Source organism: Hipposideros armiger, unplaced genomic scaffold (genome assembly GCF_001890085.2).
Source record: "Hipposideros armiger isolate ML-2016 unplaced genomic scaffold, ASM189008v1 scaffold_235, whole genome shotgun sequence".
NCBI classification, from domain to species: Eukaryota; Metazoa; Chordata; class Mammalia; order Chiroptera; family Hipposideridae; genus Hipposideros; species Hipposideros armiger.
The window spans coordinates 1,293,777-1,299,403 of NW_017731585.1; positions in this window are offsets into that span (position 1 = coordinate 1,293,777).

Genomic DNA, 5,627 nt, shown 5'->3' on the forward strand with positions numbered 1-5,627 from the left:
GTTTGAGTCCTGACTGTCCCCAGCCAGCCAGGGGCAAGTTGCTTCACTCTTTGAAATGCTGTTTAAACATCCAGCTACAGAGGCTGGTTAGCTTACAGGTTGTTGAGAACCCATTAGCATACGTGAAGAGCACAGCATAGCTTCCTCTCTCAAAACTGGGAACACAGTGAAGCCTTGCAGCCTGTGGTCCATTTTTTTCCTGGAATTGAGACAAGGGGGAGGAGTTTGCTGCCTGAGAAAATAGGGAAGTGTTTGCTTCTGCAGGTGGGGTGGGGAGGAGGCGTAGGCCCTGGGAAAATGGAGAGGAGGAGGAAAGGCTGTGCTGGGCTACGTGAGACACAGAGGCGACTTAGAGAGAAGAGCCAAATGTGAGGGGGACTTTCAAAGCCTTTGCTGTGGGGCATGTGATGGAAACTCCTCCTCTTCCCCCAGGGAAACTTCCATAAATTCCACTTTGTGCAGGGCTGCCTTTGGGTGAGTGGGTTTATTTGGGAGTGCCCTGAGAGGAAGATGAGGTGAGTGACAACATCAGCTCCTGCAGAGGTGGGTGGATGATTCAAGTCCCAGACTGGAGCAGGTATGCCGGGAGCTGCAAAGAGCTGCCCCAGCTCGTGTGTGAGAGGTGGCCCAGGCCCCCCAGCTGTTCTCAGTGGCAGATGGAATCTTGCTGAGCCTCACTGTTGTTTATGGCTGATATGGTGCAAAATATTTTGTTTTCAAGTGATAGGAAACCTAACTCACACTACCTTAGAAAAGCCAATCACTGTGGCTTGGGGTGCCCTGATTAGCCAGACATGAATCTCAGCTGCCACAGGACAGCTGATATGTGGCCTCCCCATTTGATCACATAGACTCAGAGTAGGGGAGAAGTGGACCCTAAAGCCACAGGGTGTTCCTGGAAGAAGGTGGAAGGAGGGCAGCGGAAGTGAACAGCCACTGTCCAACAAAGTGGCCAAAGGAGAGAGCCAAGTCTTCTCTGCTCCAGAGTCCTGGAGATTTTTCAGCCACCAAGAACCTAGGGAAACATTTTTCTCCAGCAGGTCAACTGATTGCCAAAGGGAGATGCTAAGAAACGGTCAGCAACAGTTTGTACTAAGTACTTTTTCCCATGGCATTTCAGCACTTTCCAACATGCTTTGATGAAGCAAGAATGCCACACTGCCCCTTAAGCAAGTGTAGGCTGGGGCAGTGATGCTGGTGTTTAAGCCTTCAGTTGAGGGCTCACTATGTGACACCTGCTGTGCCAGGCTCAGGGACAAGAGGCACAAAGATGTAAACGATGACATGGCTGCTGCTTTGAGGAGCTCTAGGACCCTCGCAGGGGACAGATGCACATGGATACGTGTGCCAGGCATTTGTTCAGAGCCTATGGGGAACAAGGGCTGCAGGAGACAAGCGGATGGAGTCCGCTGTTCTGTGATGAGAGATGGCATGAGGAAAGATTATGTCAAGAGGAGCCATTTGAGTTGGGAAGCATTTTACCAGGTGAATAGGGCATGACAGGAAGGCACAGGCACGTAAATGTGAAGGGCACGGTTTGATCACTTAGGGCTACAGAGTAGACAGTGGGCAAATGGAGAGGTGAGTGAGGCCCAGATCACAAAGGCTGAAGAGATTAGACTTTATCCTAAAGCCATATAGGGGTGTCTCAGTCGGGGGTTCATAGCTGTGAGCAACAGAGCTGACTCTGGCTGAGATAGGCCAAAAAGGAATTGTTTGAAGGGAAATGAGGGGACTCAAAGAATTAACAGGAAGCAACCTAGATAAATGATGGGGACAAAGGCTCTGAAGCCAGAGGAACAGCCCAAGTCACACCACAAAACCAGGCCTGGGAGGATCCGTGGTCATGGATGCTGAAACAGCAGCTGCACCACCAGCCTCACTGGGTGCTGGGTGCCATGGCTGGCTAACTGCCCTGGCTGCCTACAGATACTACATGAAGCTGCCACAGCGGGAGCCATAGAATGTGTGACCCATTCTTTCATCATCCTTGTGCCAAGAGCTCTAGAGTCAAGGACTAGGGCAGGGGCACCCAACTGACCAAGTGGGGGTTCCTTGACTCGGCTTCCACCCAGGCCCATAGTGTAGGCAGGTCCCCAGGAATACTTTGACGATGGACAGCCAGAAAACCACAGATGCACAGGGAAGAAATAGGGTCCAGCTTGTAGTTTAGAAAGATTATTTTAGCAACAATGTAGAGAGTGAGTTGCAGGAGGAAATGATGGAGAAAGTAACAAGATGGGAATCCAGTGAAGTAGTTTTGGAAAGAGGTATTGAAATCTCAAACTGGCAGAAGCACGGGCATTTTCAGGGAAAGGTCAGACTAGCACAGTATTACATAGAGGGAAAAACAAGAGAAGATGATGAAGGAATAATTGGCTGTCTACAACTTTGCAAATTGAGTAAGTAGGTCATTGATCAGAACTCTAACATGAAAAATACAGTTGGAGAAATAGAGCTGGGGAGCAGATGAGGGGGCTTGCCGCAGGTTGTCTGTGAGACATCCAGCTGGAGATGGTTAGGAGATGTGGGGCAACTATTGTTTCTGGCAACTCAGCATCGATTCTCCCTTTTCTGGAAACAGATCCTCTATTTTCCTTTTGAGAAACTGACCTATTTCCCACACTCCCGTCCTTTAGGTTCTAATAGGATTGAGTTCCCCTTCTCTCAATCCCAGAAGTAAGCATGTCATCCAAGCCTGACTAACCCAGGTCACAAAAATTGGTTGGGAAATGGACACATGACTCAATCTGGCCAAAGGAGGTCAGTCCCTGGGACTTTTCTGGAACTGTTGGGAAGGTAAATCTTTCTTTTTACGGGGGCTGCTAAGCTGGTATCAGCCTGGAACTGCTGGTGGCCATCTTACCACTACTTTGGGTGAGCTTGCATGAAAATGAAGCCAACACAGAAGAAACCAGTTCTCAGAAATAGAGTCCTGCTGTCATTGACTAAGCACTTGTATCCAGCCAAGCTTGAAGCTGTAAATGGACTTTTTGGTTAGATGAACCAAAATAGTGCCTATTTTCTTAAGCCAATTGCACTTGGCCTAAGCCACTTAAAGATGAAAATTTCGTGACTAGACCACAGAGATTGGGAATCTAGAACTCAGCCAAGAAATCGGGGCTAGAGAAGATGTTAGCAGTTGTAGCTGAAGTTGTGGGTGTGACCTTAGATTGTGTATGGAGAAGGGACCAGGGACAGCCATAGAGTGAGCCAATATGTGGGTGCTGTATGGAAATACACTTAGAAACACTTATAAATAACTTCATAGCACTAACACTGGGACCCTTCTTATAAAGTGCTAATGTTTGTAGCAGATTAAGAAAGTTTTATTTAAGACAAAAATAAAAGGCTAGTGTTTTCTTTTTCATTGCTACAGAAAACCACTGAGATACTATTAGGCGTCTTGGAAGCATTTTTCAAGACAAGGACAATAGATGTCTCTCCGAGGACAGTTTCCAAGGAGCCCCATACAATTCAAATGCCATTGGGCTGCCCGTCTATAATGACTCTCCAGTGCCTGCTTCAGAGAGTACAGTCATCAGCAAGCAGTTTCAGTTTCAGATGTATTTCGATTGTGGATTGTGGTATTTAGCTCACTTAATTCATTTAACCCATTTCCCCAGTGATGCTGAGTCCCTAATGAATATTTAAGTGACCAGAACATTTTAAAGACAAGAATCAGTTGAGCCTTGGAGCCTGATCACCAGCTGCTCAGAGGCTCCTTTGGTATTCTTTAGGTTCTCCTTTACTTTGGGTGAACCTTGAAGTTTTTTGCAGAAATCTGGTTTATCTCATATGCTCACATTAACTGGATCATTGTTGTCACCCACTGTTGTTGAAGCAGACACCCAGGAGGTCAGTTTTGGGACAATTACAAGCATAGCTTGAGTCCCATTCTAGCAATGGGAGGGGGTGGAACTGGAATGCTTAGGCTTAGGGTCCCTTGGACGAGCGCTGTGCTTCCAGGCTGGGCCACTTCTCACCAGAGTGAGAGCCTGGTCAAGGCCCTCACCTCTACTGAGACTCAGTTTTCCCACCTGCTAAATAGGGAAAATACTGACTGTGTAAGGGTCTTTAGAGGATTAGATGAGATCAGGTACATCAGATCAGAACAGTGTATGGTATGTAGCAAGGGCTCCAGAATTGATAGATGTCAGTAAAGGAGCTCAGCTTTTGTCTTTACGTATTTTTTTTATGGTATACAAACAAAATAACAAGTGCTCATTATAAAAAAATTCAAACAACATAGAAGTATAAAAGGAAAAAGGAAACTTCCTTTCTACCTACTTGCCTTGCTCTCAGGTAACCCTGGGCAAGGTTCCTGATGTACTTTTTCTTGTGCAAATGTGTGTATACACACTATACACACACCACATAATTGTTCACACATGTGTGATAGGACATCTTTACAAAACCAGCACCTATATCTAGATAGAGATAGTATCTCATTCTTCTTAAAAATTTTCAAATAACTTGGAGGGAAGAGGCAACTGACTTTTTCTGGTTAGTTTTACAGAATCACGCACTCACATGTCATACAATTTACCCATTTAAAATGTGCAATTCCATTGTTTTTAGTACATTCATGGACTTCTACAGCCATCACCATAATCAATTAGAAAACATTTTCATCATGTCAAAAAGAAACCCCATACTCAATCACCCCCTTAGTCCCCCAACTCTATGCAACCACTAATCTACTATCTGTCTGTCTCTATTTGCCTATTTGAACATTTCATATGAATGGAAACATATAATAAGCGGTCTCTTATAATTGGCTTACTTCACTGAGCACAATGTTTTCAAGGTCCAATATGTTGTAGCATGTATCAGTACTTCATTTCTTTTTATGGCCGAACAATATTCTACTGTACATACAGACTACATGTTGTTTATCCACTTAACAGTTGATGGACATTTGGATTGTTTCCAACTTTTGGCTATTATGAATAAATTTTATGAACATTCATGTACAACTTTTTGTGTCAACATATGTTTTCATTTTTCTGGTGTATATAACTAGGAATGGAGTTTCTGGGTTTTACTTTTTCAGGAAATTCTGAGTTTTCCAAAGTAGCTGTACCACTTTACCTTCCCATTAACAGTGTGTGAGCGTTCTGATTTCTCTGTATCCTCGCCAACACTTGCTGATTTTTTGATAGTAGTCATCCTACTGATATCTCACAGTGGCTTTGATTTGCATTTCCCTGATGACTAATGACGTTGAGCATCTTCTGTGCTTGTTGGCCATCTGTATATCTTCTTTGGAGAAGTGTCTATTCAGACCCTTTCCTCAATTTAAAATTGGATTATTTGTCTTTTTATTATTGAGTTGAAAGAATTCGTTACATATTCTAGATACAAATCCTGTAACATATATGATTTTATTATTATGTAGGTTGACTTTTCACTTTCTTGGTGGTATCCTTTGAAGGACAAATGTTTTTAATTTTGATTAAACCCAATTTATTTTTTTCTTTAATTGCTTGTGCTTTTAGTGTCATAGCTAAGAAACCATCGCCATATCCAGAGTCATGAATATATTTCCTTCTAAATGAATATATTTCCTATATTTCCTTCTAAAAGTTTATAATTTTGGCTCTTACATATAAGTTTTTCATCCA